The sequence below is a fragment of the Microtus oregoni genome, unplaced genomic scaffold (assembly GCF_018167655.1).
Source record: "Microtus oregoni isolate MIOR12 unplaced genomic scaffold, Mior012 000092F_ref0000046, whole genome shotgun sequence".
Taxonomy (NCBI): domain Eukaryota; kingdom Metazoa; phylum Chordata; class Mammalia; order Rodentia; family Cricetidae; genus Microtus; species Microtus oregoni.
In genome coordinates this window covers 3,663,875-3,683,073 of record NW_024544604.1, presented here as the reverse complement: position 1 = coordinate 3,683,073, position 19,199 = coordinate 3,663,875, and positions in this window count along the sequence as shown.

Below are 19,199 nucleotides of genomic sequence, written 5' to 3'. Positions count from 1 at the left end.
GAAGTGTATAAAATCAACAAAGAGCTGGGAAGCGAATATGAAAAGTGAAAAGAAGCAAATTCCAAACGCAGAGCAATGTGATATCAACACCCACTCAACAGAGTAGCTGAGCTGGAAAAGGCAATACGGAGCAAGTATTGGAAGGGAAGCAGCCAGACCTGTCAGATTCTGCTGGTGGATGGGTAATTTGGTAAAAATCACTTTGGAATGATAGTGCTTTGTATCATTTCAACTTGACCCCAGGCCTGTCTTGTTCCCCAGCAAGTGCACTCCCATATGGATACCAACAAAAACATATGCACAAACTCACCAAAACGCCTAGACTTGAATATTCACAGCAGTGATGTTTGTGCTGGCGTTGGTCAGGAAATGTTCTCAATGTTAGACAACAGTAGGATGGGTATATAAATCATAGTATCACCATAAAATGAAGTGTGGCAAACAGGAGAATTTATATTCTAGCCCCATGCTACGTCATGGAGGAATTATGAACATTGCCTGATGTATAAGAAGGAGGCTGTAGAAGGAGGCTAATGTATGTTTCAATTTTCTTCCTTTTAGAGGGTATTGTGGATTGAATGATAACCCCCCCACACACACACATGTTGAACGTCTAACCCTTAGTACCTGAGAACATGAACTTAATTGGAAACAGAGGTTGCAGATGTAATTACTTTGGATGAAGTCTAGTTGGAGTAACGCAAACCCTTAATCCAGTATAACCGGTGTTCTATTATGAAGGGAAGAGTCCCAGAGGTACAGACATACAGAAAATTCCCACATGAAGTTAAAGACACAGACTGCAGAGTACAGCCACCAAGCCAGGGGATGCCAATAATTGCTGGCAGAACATCAGAAGTTGGGCGGGGACAATGAAGGATTCTTCCCTACAGGTTTCTGAGCAATCATGGCCATGCCGGTACCTTAATTTTGGACTTCAGAACTGGAAGACAATAAATTTCCATTCTTTGAAGCTGTCCAGTTTTAATGGCTTAAAACGACCACCTAGTTTGTTTTGTTTGCTCTGAGACACTAATACGAAGGAAAAACCAAATTGTGCTAATTAAAGCACAGATATAGTTAGCCTTGGTAGCAGGGGTAATGTCGGCGAAGGGCCACTAAGGGGGTTTTGTTTGTGTATTTTATACTGTAATGAGAAGTCAGCACATACGTGTTTAGGACCTTCAAGGTCAGGATGGGTCCAGAGTCCCTAAGAGAGAGACCTGCATGTAATGGGCAAATAAATATATCAAGTAAACTCAAAAATAACTCCAAGTTCAATGTGCTGCTGCATGCTTGTGGTGCTAACAGCAAGATCACAAGTTCAAAGCCAGCCTGAACTACACAGTAAGTTTGAACCCAGCCTGGGCTATGTAGTAAGTAAGACCCTGTCTCACAAATAAGACATAAATGTACTAAAAACCTGCTTCATGCCTGACATTGTACACTGACCAGCTAATTTCTCCTTCAGTCTCTGTCCTGTAGTTGTATTCTTATTCAGGAATATTCCATTGTTTCTGGACAAACCTGTCTTCTCAGAAATCCACCTCGTTAACAGTGATGGCTTCTCTAAGGAGTGAAGCAGAATCACGGCTATCTAGATTCTAGTAGTGGTCTACTCAGATTTAAATCATGACTTGGCCACTTTACAGCTGTATGACCTGAAGTAAATTTATACTCTCTCTGGCATAATGTCTACATATGAAAAATGAAGGTATATATGACTAATAAGGTTATTATAAAGATCAAACCTATTAAGACATGAAAAGGGCTCTGGCCAACATATGTTGGCTGCTGTAGCATTCTTACTTTCTGACTCCACCTTTGACACTGGATAGCAGACAGCTGTGCCAGGTTCCACGCTTCCGTGTGCCTCCAAGAGTAGGGGAGACTTGGCTTCTCTGCTCCTTTTTCTGTTAAGAAACAATTTATGTAGAACGAAATGTGCAGTTACTGTGACTGGCTAAATTGTGGTCTCCAGTACCTCAGAACATAACTGCATTTGAAGGGGAATAATTTTGAAGGTCCGTTGAGCATCCTGTGAGATGTCCTTATAGGAAAAGATGAGAATTCAGATTGGCTGATCATATGAGGAGACAGAAGTATGCCATGTGTGGCCCACCTCATCAGCAATCTCTTCCTGATATCTATCACCATAGACCAGTTTAGGGGTCTAGATGTTAATAGAAAGGGAGTTACATGATACTTAAAATTCAGCATACAAAGTATTAGATACCATGAAGACTTGGGGAATGTTTTAGCAGATTCTCCTCTTTTACCTCCCTCACCCCCTTCCTTCCAACTCCCCTTGCAACTGCCTCCTATCCATGCTTAGGCCATACATGTCCCTTTACCTTCTCTCCATTCTTAAGCACCCCCTTTCACCCTCTCTTGGTTTTCTTTCTAATTTTTTAGGCTTTACTCACGTTTACACTCATTTATACACATGCATGCACACTTTACAGGCTAAGATTCACATATGAGAGAGAACATGTAGCTTTTTGTCTAAGTTTGGGTCACCTCACTAAATATTATACAGTTCAAATCCATCTATTTTTTTGAAATTTTCTTTTTTCTTTACATCTAAATAAAATTTTATTTCGTGTGTGTGTGACCTTTTTATCATCCATTTATCTGTTGATAGACATTTAAGCCAGCTTTAGTCCCTTATTATTTTGAATAAAGCAACAATAAACATGGATGTACAAGTGTCTTTGTGGCAAGGTATGTAGTTTCTTTCATACATACCCAGATGTCATATAGTTTCAACAAAGTATTTTGAGATTCACCCAAGTTATTGTAAGACTTATCAATTGATTCACCATTATTGATGGGTAAATACCACTGTATAGGTATACTACAGTTTGTTAATTCACCTGTCTATTGGTGGACATTTGGTTGGTTCTTGTTTGTGGCTATCACAAATGAAGTTGCTATCAATGATCATGTCTAACTCTTATTGTGAACCTAATCTCATTTATCTTGGCTAAATGGATTAGCTGGGGGTATAATTCCTGGCGAATAGGGCCAGATGTGTGATTATGAGAAATTGTCACTTTCCCAAAAAGTTTCTACCATGGCTTCTTGATTGTTCTAGATCTTTGTCAGTAGTTGCAGTTGCCACTTAAATTTTTTCTAGCAATTTCTTTCTTGTTTGGATTTGTTTGTGCTTTCTGAGTCACAAGTTGCAAATTCATCAGTTCAGGTTATTTTTCTAAAGAAAGGAAACAAGAACATGTGTTATCTGTTTTCTTTATGAAATGGCCACCCATTGGTTGGTAAGGACTAGGGCTTGAAAAATATTTGTGGGATATCTCCAGAGAAGTGAGACGTCACTGGCAGGCAAAGGCAGGGAAGCTCTTAGGAAGGCACGGGGCAGCAGTGTGAATCTTTAGGTCTGAAGATGTGGAGGACATGAAACTGCAGAGACAAATAACAATCTATATTAATCGATGCTCATTGCTGAGTAAATATCTATTGGAAGAGAGTGGCTCCCAAGGGATCCAGGAGGGGAGTAGAGGAGACTCAGTAAGATTTATTCCCCTTGATTTTGCATTATCTGTGCCTCCAGCCCCTTCCATTAACATGAAGAATTAACAGCTGACAGAACTGCCATCAGCCATAGCAAGAATGCTTATGATTATTCGAGATTTTTCATGGGCTAAGAAAAAGAAAAGTTTCAAGGGTTTGAGTGGGTGGTTGGAGTGACAATGGTGTAGTGAGGGGGAAGATGAAGTACAATGGCAAACAGTCCTTTAGTTTCTGTTTGTCATAGAAAATTGCCTTTGAATACTCATGTAACACATGAGTGCTAAATTGGAAGGAGATACAGAAAACCTTTGAAATACATTTGCCACCCACTCTTTAATTCTTCTCCCCAGGGAGATGATGAAGTTGACAGTTGAAGTGTACTTCATATATTCTAAAAAAATACTTACAATGTAAACGTGTAGTTTCTTTGCAAACATACACACGTGTACGTATGTGTAATAATGCTATCCTGAGTAGTTTCTAATTATCATACCCATATTATTGTGTCTTTCCTTGTCAGTACATACCAAGGCCTGCATTGTACACACATATCATAATTTGTTAACCATTTACCTGTAAATAAGCATTTAGATCAATTGTATTTTTCATTATGCATGTATTTATACCTTTATCGATCTATCTATCCAGATACCATCTATCTTTGGGTACACACTTCAATGTATCTATAACATAGAATTTTAAGAACCTACCTTGAAAGAGGGCGTGTTGGGCCGATAACTCTGACCATTTTGAGTGTTTCTAGAAGCTGTCAAATTGCTCTCTGAAATGCCGTTGCCAATTAAAACTCCCACCAAGGTGGCCTTTTGCTCCCACTCTCCCAAACACTGGGTGTTGTCAACCCCTTTGATGTTTGCCAACCTAGCGGGTGAAAAATGGTTTCTCAATCTTGTTTATACTTTCATCATGCCAATTTCTAGTGAGGCCTAATATTTCTACATGTTTTCTATAAACCCCATCAAACTGTAAGCAAGAAAACTGATTATGCTATAGAATTAGGAAGAAGCAAGAAGGTGAAAAAAATCTCTCTCCTGGAGTAGTCATCTGAACCTTGGTGCGTGATGCTGAAATGTAGCCAGAAGGAAGTTCCTTAAAGCTCTGGTGGTGACTTGGGAAGGGGAATTTCTTCAGCTGCATTCAAACTCAAGCAACTAGCCTATTATTTGGGCACTAACATGGGATATCATACTGAGATGCTGTTTGCTTTAAACTCCCAATGAGCAAGGGATCCATTTAGGGCCAGTTTATCTTATAATACTTCCTCTTCAGTTCTTGAAGGATACTCTTCTCCTATGTGAACCATATCCATGTGCCTCTATGCTGGTGATCAGGCTGGATGAGAACCATCAGCTCAAGGGTTGACTCTGAAATCAGATCCCATTGGTCATTCGGAAAACAGGCAGATGCTTTTCTACAGTTACCGTTCTCATTGCTCTCTGTTCCCTCCAGTGTCCTTCTTTTTGTTCACAGAAGGACCTTTCCAACTGAGCTAGAGGTGAGCATGTGTGTGGTGCTAAGCATTTGCTAGCATTATTGCCTAGTAGAAACCACTGACTACAAATTCGAAGGTATTGTTCTCTTACTAACCACACACACACACACACACACACACACACACACACACACAGAGAGAGAGAGAGAGAGAGAGAGAGAGAGAGAGAGAGAGAAATCACCTCAAAGCCTTGTTCTTTCTTCCTGACTTTAGTGTTCTCACCCACCCCCACCCAATATATGGTGCTCTCTTACTTTACTTAGACTTCTCATTAATTATCACCCTCCAAGAGCTTTTCTCTAAAGACTTTTTCTACAATAGCTCCTTTGACACTCTCTGACCCAAACTCCACTTTATTTTTTCTCATGGAAATTTTCTCATGATTTTTCATTATGCATTTATAAGTCATTGCCATTTCTTATACTCAACTATAAATTTGAGAAAGGGACTTTGTTCACTGTTAAATCTCTTATGGCTAAAATAGTGCCTGAAACATGATTGGTTTTCAAATACATCTTTCCTGAAGACACATACTTTGAAAGTATTTTGCAATTATCTGGTAGATATAATTAAAATTATATGTTATAAATACATAGAATTAAGAATACACATGCTTCATTGTTGACAAAGGTTTCCGTTCTGCCTGCTCCTGCAGCCGTTTCGTCCCAAAGAAACACAGAGTAGTCTACATTAATTATAAACTGGTTGACCTATTAGCTCAGGCTTCTTATTAACTCTTATAACTTACATTAGCCCATAATTCTTTCCTGTGTTAGCCATGTGGCTTGGTACCATTTATCAGCGACTATGATAACACCATTAAGCGAAAACAAAACAAACAAAACAAAACAAAACCAATACTATCTAAAATTGACTTTGGACAACAAACTGCTCAGAATAATTGTGAGGTGGCTAACTGAGATGATCCAGTCTCACAGACTTCTCTAGCCCGGACTTGAGACAAACTCTGTGCTTTTTCATTATGCAGATACTGAAAAGTAAATGATACCTCTTCTAGGACTTGATAATTAACCCATATATATATATTTTTCTTTTCAGGATCCTATAAAGACGCCCTTAACCCCAGACAACAGGAAGTAAATTTAAGACCATGACTCCCACATTCCCAAGAGATGAGGTGGGTAGTTTTTGGTTGTTACTGGGTTATGGATATTTGTCCAAGGGGAGTTGGTTACAAGTTGTTATTGGTTACAGTCAGGAAGAAAGTTGAACAAAGGAGATTATTAGATTCAGTGCTCTTGTTTTGGAAAAAAAAAAGGAATATAGATATAATAGGATCTAAGGGAAGCTTATTGACTCTACTCTGAAAAGAAATAAAGGGGAATATAGGAATAGGATTAAAAGGTAGATTAATGAATCTACTTTTAAACAACAACAAAAATCCAACTACTAGTTTTAAATATTTTACATTGGCTTGGATTTCTTGTATATTGATACAAAGTTGAGATTATTTTTGTTAGAATATACTGTACATACATTTCTAATCTTATTCAAGGTATGGTATCTATGCAAGTTATTTAACAAGGTAATGCACATTTATAGCCCTTGAAATTTATTATTACCAACTATTTAGAATAGAACGGAAATGTAGGTTAGCAATTAGTCACCTGTTGCAATCAAACTTGTAGTCATATTAGATATATTTTCAAGGTCAAACAGATATTTTAGGTAGACAGGTCATCTTCAAACACTTCAGGGATCTATAGAGTATGGCATTTAAGATTTTTTAATAACATAGATGCATATCTTTTTATGGCAATGAGATATGCCTGTTCCTGGCAGCTCCAATATACTTCAGAGAAGATGATGGACATCAAAGAAACTCCATATGGAGTTTACTTTCTTTGTGGTAAAGGTTAAGCACTGGGTAAGAAAGTGTCCTTGCCTCAACTGCTTAAAATATGCTGTACAAATTGAACAAGCAGGACACAAAAGAAAGGACTGCTGAACTTTGTCAATACAAGGTAGAACAGCCCTTCAGAATATCCTGCTTCACAGAAAAATCTGCAGATATGTGATGCCCCAACATTGCAGAGGAACCTTGGGTGATTATTCAAGCTGTCAGCTGTTTCTGTCATTTCTCACATTTTTTTTTTTTTGGAAGTTGCTTGCTTGCACTTTCTGCTTACTCAGGTAATATTTCCTTCTTGGGTCTCTGATGGAGTTGATGACTTTTTAGTTATAGTTTTCCTTGTTACCAGACTCAAAAAAGAAATTCACTAGAGAACTGTAAAGTGTATAGAAGGTTGAGAGACACAGAAAGGTAGTTTTCGTAATGCAATCTAGAATAGAAAGTGAATTAGGTACAACTTTTGGACACACCAAAACAGGAAAAAAGGGAGTATTTTCTCTCTGAATTTGTCAATTGTTAATGAACTAGACGTTGTCAATGTAGCCGTTGCCTGTATATATTGTATATAGTTATTGCACTTATTGTATATAGTTTTCCTTATACTAGTTATAACCTTCTATTTAAAATTTTTAGACAAAAAAGGGAAACGTGGCAATATGTTGTTTGTACAAATAAAGCCTCCCTGAAGATCCGAGGGCAGAGCTAGTTACTAGCTAACCATAAAGGTCTGGAGATCTGTACAGACATAAAGAAAGTCATATGACTGGGTGGAGAGAGGAAGTGATAAACAGGAACTCAGTCTCTTTTTGACTGGAAACTTGACAGGTAAGGTGGACATGGTTTTTCTCCTTCATCTCTCTGCTCTTTTAGCATTTTCCCCAATATCTGATTCTGGGATTTTATTATTAAGACTTATCAGAATTTGTGCAATATTATGCCTTGGAACAAGTGGAGGGGCCCAGTTACACTGTTTTCATGTCCTCAGAGTTGGCTGGAGGATGTTCTTTATTAGGGGAGCAACTTAGAAGCTACCTAGGTGTTTATTAGAGGAGCTGATGACAAAGATGAGACTTCTGTGGAGACCACAGGGCAGTGCACTGTAGCAGAAGACAGAACAACAACACTCGTAGATCTTTAAAAGGAGTCTTGACTGAACAATGTGAGGAAGGGGATGGTGTTTTTAGCATAATACAATTTATATAAATAAAATCAACATATGATAAGAGAGTACTGCGTGTTATACAAAGTATACAATTGGCCCTCAATATATTCAGGTTTTATCCTTATGAATTCAACAAATTCTGGATAGAAAATATTTGGAAAAAGGACATTTGTATAAGACATGTACAGATTTTTTATTATTTCTTCGAAATACAATAATGTAATTATTTACATAACATTTTTATTGTCTTCCATATTATCAATAATGCAGAGACAGTTTAAATGATTTGGGGTATTAAAGAAGTCTCTCCTTACTGCAAATAAAGACTATCACAGAAGACCACAATGTAAAACTCAACAGATTATTGGAAGCCCAGCCTCAGTTGGATACTTTTACCTCATAGTTCGTGAGTCTATGGCTCAGGGAACATTATAGAAAAAGGGATAACATGATTGAGAAAGTCAAAATACCAGGAAGTCTGCTATGAAGCAGTCTCTTCTATAAATGGCTGCAGAAGCAAAACTGGGGAAATGGCAATATCAACAGACATATTAATGGGAAGGGTGGAAAATTTACAGGGACCCACCCCTAGACAAAGTACTACAGGCAACTAATGACTGCTGGGGTTGGAATTATTCTCCTCTGGGGATGAGACTCCTTATTGGTTGTCCAGTGAAGAGTGGTCATACTTGAAACCATACAGACATAAACAACAAAATTGTACTCAGCAGGTTGTATATATGTACATATTATATGAATAATATACATTATGTATGTAATGATAATAAAAAGAGGCTGTCAACTTGGTAGTTGGTAAAACTTAGGAGCAGTTGAAGTGAGGGTACTTGGGAAAAGCTAAAAGGAGGAAGGAGGAGGGTAAGTGATGTAATTCTATTTCGATTATAAACATACAAAAAGAAAAAATAAATTATTTGGGAGAGTATGCACAAGTTATACGCAAACATTACACCATTTTAAACCAAGATTTGGTCATCCATCGATTTCTAAGGCCTGAGGTTCCTGGAACCACTTCCCTGAAGACATTAACAATGGTATTCAGGATATCCTGAGGAGCTGAAAACTTACAGGGAAAGAGAAGAAAGCAAAAAGGGGAAATTCTGATGGATTGTAGAAGATAGTGTGGTGTTTGCAAAGTGAGAAATAGTAGCTCACAAAACTCTCCTAGAGTCAAGTTAGAAAGAAAAATCAAAAGATAATGTCTCTCCCCTTTTCTATCTGCTAATGCTCTACTCACCTTTTAAACTTAGCTTAGACATCATATCTGGTTTGTAGCTTTCTTTGACCTTTCCCATAGGATTAATTCTTCAGTTATTGACATTACAATAGCATTTTAATGATATTTTATTTTAGCATTTATAACCTCATATAATAGCTGCTTACTTGCATATCTGCCTTCTTCATCAGGAGACAGTGGATGAGACTTATTAATATTTACACCTCTGTCACCTAGAATTGATGATGAAAAATTGATGATGAATTTGATCAAAGAGGTTTCAAGAAGTGCTCTAGCTTGAACTTGATCTACAGAGAGTTTTAGAATCAACTGGTGTTGAATTGGATAGAAATGAGTTTTTTTGCATCTAAGATTGGTTTCCAAAGCCAGAAGCAGGTTGTTATAAGTGGGGGAAAGTGAGCATGGTGACCTCAACTTGGACTGAGACATCTGCAGGGACAGCAGTTCCATCACCTACCGGAATAAGAAGATTTAGCATGGGAGTGGAAGTAGGGCTATGAAAGACCCCACAGGACCCAAGTGGGTTCTGAGGGTGCTGGCTCAGCTGTGGGTGCTATAGTAAAATGTGTGCTAGAGTCTGGGTCTATCAGAGATTAGAGTTGCCTTTGTTTATCTCCAGTCAGGCAAATATTTAATGATTGGGTCAAGACTGAACATGGGGAAGGAATGATAATCCACGGTAGTTTTGCAAAGTTACCCAGGCAAATAGGAGATAGCACCTGAGGTCCAGCGGTGGAGAGCATCCTCTGCCACTTGCAGGCGTTTGCTTTATAGAAGGAATATTGACCCTCATACTTACGGGCAGACTACTATAATCCACCTCCCTGACATAGGTACCTACCTAGAATCAGGCTTCATTCTGAGTTCAAGGGAAATAGTAGGAGATGGTAAAAGAATGCAAAGCACGGGGATTGGGACCTGTAGGGACAAGGCTGGCATGGTCACACTTGGGATTACAATCCACATGGTTGGAGTCTTAACTTCAAGGAAGTCAGTACTGAAATTCCAGACTCCATAAGTGGAGCTGGTGGAAGGATTATTGCAGTTATCCACATGACTCAGGACATCAACCAAGTCCAGATACGTGGAGGGAATGTAAGTCTGTTGGGTTAGAATCTAGCGGGATCTCCAAATCACAACACTTTCCTGCTCTAAATCTCATTTGCTTTGTGAGTGATACAGTTTGAATGTGTCTTCTAAATCTCATGTGTTGGAAATGTAATCCTCAAATTCACATGTTGATGATATTTGGAAGGTAATTATGATTAGATGAGATATAACCGTAGGGTGTCTATGACGGTATTAGTAACTTTATAGGAAGCTTCCCCCTGTCTTACCATGTAACATCTCCACCATGCTATGATTCAGTGAAGAGTCCCTCATAAAATTCTGACAGTAGGGGTCTTGGACTTCCAAGCCTCTGAAACTAGGGACCAAATAACTCTCTATTGTTTATGAATTATCGAGTTTCAGGAAGTTAGTTACAGCTACAGAAATGGATTATAACTGGGACAATACGTGCAGCTCTGCACTTCTGCTATTTTAATTTTGTCACCTAGAGACTTTTTAAGATTTCTTTTTATTCATGTACAACTATGTGTATGTGTGTGTATCTACGTGTGGGGATGGAGATGTAAGTACAGGTTGCTGTGCTTTCTTAACCCCAGAGCCATTTCTTCAGACCAATGCATAACTCGGGAGGCAGAGGCAGGCAGATCTCTGTGAGTTCGAGACTAGCCTGGTCTACAGAGCTAGTTCCAGGACAGGCTCCAAAGCCACAGAGAAACCCTGTCTCAAAAAACCAAAAAAAAAAAAAATTTAAAAGTTGCTATTTGCTAGGTGTTTGCTAGGTGTTCTTAGGCTATCTTAGACATTTCTGTAACTTCGTTCTTGACCTAGTCCTCTGAGATAACGTCGTGAAAGTGAAATCAAGGCTCAAAGACTTTAAGTAACTTGCAAAGGTAGCAGATGCAACCTTTGAAGCCATCCGTTAAGAGTGTCACATACGTAGGATCAAAACCCCTTGCCATTGTCCTTGGCGTCTCATCAGCTCTCATTGTTCACCATGTTCAGAGAGTCCAGTTTTATCCCATGCTTTTTCAGTCACAGTCCAGCTGGCCTTGGTGAGCTCCCAATAGATCAGCTCCACTGTCTCAGTGGGTGGGCGCACCCCTCGTGGTCCCGACTTCTTTGCTCATGTTCTCCCTCCTTCTGCTCCTCATTAGGACCTTGGGAGCTCAGTCCAGTGCTCCAGTGTGGATCTCTGTCTCTATCTCCATCCCTCACCAGATGAAGGTTCTATGATGATATGCAAGATATTCGTCAGTATTGCTATAGGATAGGGTCATTTCAGGTTCCCTATCCCCAGCTGCCCAAGGAATTAACTGGGGACCTCGGCTTGGGCACCTGGGAGCCACTCTAGGTTCAAGTCTCTTGCCAACCCTAAGGTGGCTCCCTTAACTAAGAATTGTGCTTCCGTGCTCCCCTATCCAACCTTCCTTTATCCCAATCCTCCTTTTTCCCCAAGTTCCCCCCTTCCTCCCCTTCTCCCATTTCTCTCCCCATCTCCCCTTACTCCCATCCCACCCCACCCCCAAGATCTCAATTTTCTCCCCGGCAACTTTGTCTACTTCCCATAGCCAAGAGGATAACTATATGTTTTTCCTTTGGTTCACCTTCTTACTTAGCTTCTTTAGGATCACCAATTGTAGGCTCCGTGTCCCTTATTTATGGCTAGAAACCAATTATGAGTGAGTACATTCATCTTTTTGGGTCTGGGTTACCTCACTCAGGATAGTGTTTTCTATTTCCATCCATTTGCATGCAAAATTGTGTTGGCTTTGCGGGAGCCTAGCCAGTTTGGATATTCACCTTCCTAGATATGGACGGAGGGGGGAGGACCTAGGACTTACCACAGGGCAGGGAACCCTGACTGCTCTTTGGACTGGAGAGGGAGGGGGAAAGGAGTGGGGGGAGGGGGAGAAGGGTGGGAGGAGGGGGAGAAGGGTGGGAGGAGGGGGAAGGAAATGGGAGGCTGGGAGGAGGTGGAAACTTGTTTTTTTTTCTCATTTTCTCAATAAAAAAAAGATTAAAAAAAAAGAGTGTCACATACGCGCTCTCAGCCATTCTACTGCATTCCCTTTGTAAAGTGCGTGTTTGCAGCTGGACATCAGGGAGGACCAAGTCTTCAGTGTTGCCACACAAGAATTCCATTACAATTAAGGAACTTCTGCCAAGAGCTTAGATTGACCCATTTTCTTTGGCCACTGAGAGGCCTCCATTTGGGAGACAGAGTCTACTAGAAATCAGATTTGATGGCTGTGGCTGTGGTCTCTGGCTCCTGCTGTCAGAGACACGGGTGACCTCAGCATATGGCTACCTATGACTTTTTATACAACCACCCAGTGCCTTTCTCTGAGAAAAACACAAATGTTGTTCTCAGAACAACCTGAGCGCTGTTGGTAGAGGCAAGTTCCACATTGTGTTGGACCGGAAACAGTGGTGCTTGAGCCCCCACTCTGAGAGTAAGTGGTTGGTAAGAAGGTAGTTCTGTGAGTCTTTAGGAAATGGAAGAGTGCTTCAAACACAAGACCTTAGCCATATGTGTCAGGCTGCCAGGACCCAACCATACTGCCTTGCTTCCTGCCTCGATGTACTAAAACCTTGTTTGCAATTGCCTGTCCCACATCCTCTGAGTGTCTTCTCTGCCTCCAAGGCTCTGCTTTCTCCACCTGCATGGGATGGTCCTGAGGTCAATACCCAGAAGCCCAGAGTGCTGAGAGAACTAAAACTGATAGGGAAGGAGCAAGGGTTCTCATCTTTCAGCACATGTAGTTCAGAGATGTGTCTTCCACAGATGCCCAGGGAGGTTACCTACTGATGTCTGTAGTTGCGGTTGGTTTGATAATTCTTGGTGTATTTTCTTTCCTCTCTTCCTTCTTTACCTTCATTTCTGACTTCACCACTTCACAAGCCTTCCTGGGTTCCCTCTACCACCCAACTAAATTAATTATCCTCAATTCAAGGTTAATTTCTGGATAATCCACATTAAGAGATTGGAAAGAATTCCAGATAGCATAATCCGTGAAAGCCTAAGTTTGAGGAGACCTTCTTCCAGCCTTCTCCACAGGTAGGCAAATTATAGAGTATTACTCCAGATGAGCCTAGAAGGGACTTCTAAAATCTGACTGAATATTCTAAATTTCCATGGCATCTGCAGTACCTTCCAGAACCCTTGAAACTGCTCCCAGACTGCAGTCTCTATCTTTAAAATTAGAGGCAGAGGTGACGGTGTCTTGTCTATATGAGGGTTCTTCTTCTTCATGCTCTTGTCTTCTCTTGCCACATCCACATGGAAATTGCTTTTCTGCTCCAGTTAGCAACAGTTTCTGCTTTCCAGGTGAATAAATATAATTCTCTGCAGGGGGCAGATGGGGGAGGGAGAAGAATCCAAGTCAATTCCCATGGTTGGTTCTGGCTACCCTCACATGTACCAGGGTACCCTCTTCTAGCTACCTAGCTGCTCTTTTTTTGTTTAATAAAGCCCCCAATCTGCCGAAATCAAGACTCCTTGTGCCGCCCTCATCTGCTGAAGACCTAGGATTTCATTAAGAAATGTCTGTACAGAGAAACTCAATAAATGTGAGGTTTCTCTAGAGTAAAGCTTTCCAGCCATTTGCACATCTCGACACCCAAAGTAAATTCATAGTATATATATATATATATATTTTTTGGCACACTGGAGAAAGTGGAGGAGGGGGTTCGCATCTAGAAGCCATTGAGAGAATTTTCTGCACTCCAGGCCTCAGGCAGCTGCCCTGAGAGCCGTAAGGATCAACAATGTCCTGGCATGTCTGTGACCTATGTAACAACAAATATTTTGAATTTCTACAGTAGCAAGTCTCAGGGTACTGCACAGCAAAAGCACAGATGCCTCTTCTCAGAAGCCACAGGTTCCCTCTGGGTCCTAGTTTTGCTGCTTACTAAGGCTTCTTCAAGAACAAATGGCTCCTTTTTTAATAAATAGCTTGATTGAGATATAATTTACATAGCATCAACTTCATCTGTTTGAAGTGAGAAAGTCTATGAATCTTAGCATATTTCCAGAGTTGCACAACCATCGCAGCATTCTAAATATAAAACATTTCCCATCAACGACTGCTCCCCCCCGCCACACCACCCAGTGCCAAAGAGCTCACTTTTAACCCTCTCCTGGTTTTGAGTTATGATAGCAACTAACAAAGAACTCTTCTAACCTGCCTTCCTTTCTCCAGAACCTTCCGGGAGTGTGCAGAGGGTGTCTGCCAGGTGTGCGTGTGCATGCCTACTCTTCTCAATCTCAGGAATCTTTGCCTGGTATTGGCACCAATTTCAAAGCAGCAAGGCTAAGATGGGGTGTTCAGCCAAACATGCACTTTAAGAAGTCTGGAACGATCTACAAAAGATCACACAACTCTGGTCCTATTTCCTCTCTTTATTGTACACTTGCTATGTGATGGAGACTCACGTGAAGTTCACATGCAGAAAATTCTCCGAGTCTGTCCAAAATAGCTCGCTAGAGGTTCTTTTGATCTATCTGGATAGAAAAGGCAGATAAGGAAAGGAACAGCTCTCTTCGTTCCAGAGGTTAACAACCTGGCACTCCAAACATAAAGGTTTATGGATGCAATCTTTGAGAACTAGAAGCTTATAGTTCCATGCTTTCAACAATGGAGACTTATTGTTTTAGTTGCTCAAAAGAGAAGCATAGCGCTCTAGGATATGAGTACTAATACCCAGCAGCTAGAGTTATAGCTCTCCAGCTTCGGATGCTGGGAAGCTCTCCATTTTAACCTTCGGCAGCAACACTGATGTCATCAATCAATCAGGTCTTGCAAACCTCCTAGACTGACCTCCCGTCTTTAGCATTTGTCAGCCTTCCATCTTCTGTATTCTCAGAATTTCCACCATATTATGCTTTCCTCTGGTATTAGCTTCTTGACTTCTCTGCTCTTAATCACTGTCTGGGACATTCTCCTCTCTGGGACTCATCAGCTGCCTCTGTCTTATAGCTTGGAACTTCTGGTGGATACAAGCAAGGACACACTGAAGTAGACTGCTCCATGATGTAAAGAAGAAATGTTTATTGTCAATATGAAATCGCAATGTGATCTCTCCAGTGGCAAGAATAGCTAGAGGTTTTGAGGGAGTCCCAAGCTGCCACGGCTATATCTCAGGGGCAGAGAGAAGGGCAGACTGATCACTTCCCGGCCTATCTCTCAGGAGCAGAAGGAAGCAAAGAGGAGAGGGCGGGGATGGTTGCTGGTTTTGAAGGGAGCAGGTAGTTGCAGGGGAGGGGAGAGAGCTGGAAACTGGAACAGCCTGGCAGTTTAGGGCCAAAAGAGCCCGGAGCTTTGATATGTAGCACAGGTACATGTTAATAAGGACCAAACCTGGAGGTTGGTGCGGGACTTTGACATGGAACCAGAAGTACCAATATCAGGGAAGTAGCCCTCCTCTGTAGACCAAAGCCCATTTCACAGGAGTCTGAGGAATGCTGCCTATGAGCTTATCTGCCAGCAATCCTTCTGAGCTGAGCCAAGACTGTCATTTTGGACATTGTCAGTGTCACCGTGTTTTTTTTTCCCCAAGAGAATTGGGACCTGAAAGGAGAGAATTCTTAGTTCTTAGCAGCCTTTGGTCCTGTTAGCTACCTCCTGGTGTTGGGTCTCTGAGCTTTAGGTGTTGGGGCCTTGAGCTTTCTGCAGCTCTTTAGAAGTCTTAGCTGCTCCATTGTTGCTGCTGCCAAACCTGGAAGCCTCAAAGGTCTTGTCTGCTCTTTGTGTTGTCAGCCGGAACTCTCTCCTCATGATGAAGACCACAAGTACGTGAAGAGACCATTTGGGAGAATCCTTTATTAGGACCTAATGGTGCACATTAGGAGATAGTTAGTGTACAGGAAAGGAGACTCCCAGACTAACCTTCAAACAGTGAGGAAAAGCCTGCTTATATGACCAAAATGGGGGGCACAGCATGCTTATGAGTCTACTATAGTTTCACCAGTTACAGGCTCGGGGATGCATGGCTTCCAGTTCTACCCTTCTTACATGAAGATCACAAACCTTGCAATATACCAATCACTAGCTTTTTGCTGAGTCATTGGTAAGGATCCCCCCGCCCCCCCCCCGCCCCCATTCCCATTTCTGAGAGAGCAGGACCATCCAGTTCCTAGGAAGCACTTTCTCAGAGTGAGTCCTCTAATGCAAGTTGCCTCATTCAGTCTTGGGTGGGGCAAAGGGTCCCAGGGGAGATGTGATTTTAGTTGCCACCATGATGGCAGAGGTCTTAGGCAGGAGTAAGGTTTCTTCAGCATGACTGTAGACTTCAACATAGCTGGACTGTCACAAGCAGATGTGTGACTGATCAAGGCCCATTCAAGGCAGCCAGGCATTTGGGAGGAAATTGTCAGCTGTCACTCAGGGGACCAAAAGGCTTGTTCCTAACAGCTTAGCTTATTGAAAGAAAACGAAAATGCAACAACAAACGGCTAACATGGAATTAATATTCTCAACAATACCCTGCGGCCAAACACTCTTAGAGGGGGTTTGGTCTCTGTGACATATCTCAGTTCCCATTGTGCTTCCTTTGTGAGCCGGTATCTTGCTATGTAGCCCAGGCTGGCCTAGAACTCTTGACCTGAGCCTCTCTTTTGAATGCCGGGGTTATATGAGTATGACTCTATCTCTGGCCTCAGATCTTACTGAAAAGCAATAAGATTACCTTTTCATTTCCTCCAGCCATGACTGACTACATTTGATGCTTTGTGAATATGTACAGAAGAATCCTAGTTTTATCCATATGTTCACCATTAGCTAGTATTTGTATTGGCTTCATTCTTTTTCAAGTAAAATATATAAACCAATACAGGTATATAAAGTTCTCTCCCTTCTCCTCAATGAAAACTATAACTTTCTTTTCTTCTGTTGTATTATGTATCATCTATTATGAGTTCTCTCAGTCTTCCATCCTGACGTTTTGGGGCTTTCTCCTAACGCCATGTGTCCCACCAGAACTTGAGTGGAATGTCCCATAGTGAAGACTCAGGAGACTGCCTGTGGGTTCTGGAGCTGCTGCACCTTCATTCAGACAGTCAGAAGGGCCTGATGGGTGACAGGTTACCTCCCTACCCATCCAGGGAGCCTCAAGCCAATGACAGGTGCACATGAAGGCAGGCCTGGAGCTCCCTTTCTGCTTCTGCCCAGGCCACCTGCCAGTCTTCATTCTGTGGCTTCTGTCAGTCTAGCCTGCTTCTCCTGCTTCCTCTCGGGCCTTTGGCATGGGGGCACTTTCTCTGGAAATCCCCACAGCACTGTGAGTACTGCAGATGGAAGCAGCTTCATGTGCTACATGAACACATCTCTTCCTGCCAAGGAGTAGCATTCTCTCTGAGGAGGAAGCTGAGTGCAGTTCCTGGCACAATGCCCATTTTATCAGGTGTTTTGAAGTGCTTGCTCTAATTCACATTGCTCACACACCCCTGCTTTCCTATATTTTTGAAAACCTGTGGCATTGTCCAACTTAATGTTTTGCCAATGGACTGGTTAAGAAATAGTACCTCATTGTTTCACTTTGGCATCTTCATACATGTGTGTTCCTTGCTCTTATGGTCTTTATGTTCTGAAAAAAAAAAAGCCCATTAATGCCACTTGCCCTTTCTTCTGGGCTGCTTTTCCTTCTTTATTTCTTGTGTGTTCAAAGTTTCTTTATCTCCCACAATATGTGAGAACTTTGTGCTGTTTAAAAATAGAAACTCAACTTAAAAATTGTAAAAATTAAATGGGTTTCCTTTAAAATGCAAATAGTTCATAAAATAAACAATTATACTTATAGAAGTTGTTGCGAATAATTTCCACTATGTCTTCAAATTTAACCTCGCCTAATAACAACAACAACAGTGACATCATCGTCAACAACAACATAGGTGTATACCCTTCTGGAATGTACAATGCACACAAATAGCTTTTCATAAATGAATTTACCAACTTTAACTGAGTATCTACCATGAGTCAATGTGGTATGTGATACAATAAATCATGGAAATCCACAATGTGATAAACACTCCTTTCCTAACTTTATCAATTTCCAGCATATTGTAACGATCCTTCTCTGTTAAACCATAAACCCTCCATCGAAAACCTCAATCATATTTTATCAAATGAGTTTTCATCAACAAATGCTTTGGCTATTTGTACCTTTCAGATTTCATAAAAGTTCTTCAGCGAACATCCTTGGACATGCATCTTCTTGCAGTTTCTGATTCTTTTCTTAAGATAAATGTGTATACACTGAACTTATGGAATTTCTTGTTCAAAAGAACCCATTTTCAATTTTGATATATACAGCTAGGCTACACTCCAGAAACTTCACATGGAACTATTCTTTCATCATCAGTATATAAGTGTGTCTATTTCCCCAAACTGTCAATCTTTTCTTTAGAATAAATACTTTGATAACTACTATAGAACATCCCCCATTTTCTTAAGTATTTTATAAGTAGATGAGAAGAATCCAGATACAGTCAATACGATATTGCGGTTCTTTCATTAAATATACCACATCCATCCCCTCTTGAAACAGCTTATCACAAAGTGAAATATGTTTGCAGCAAGAGATCTGGATGTGAAATTCACAAGGGGCTAGGGAGATGGCTCAGCAGGTTGAACACTCTTGCTACCAAGGCTCGTGACCCTGAGTTGGATTCCTGGAACCCACATGGCTGAAGGAGAGACAATGACTCTCATACATTGTCCTCTGATCTCCGCATGCACACTGTGGCACGCACATACCACCGTCCCCACACCTGATGAATAAATAAATAAATAAATAAATG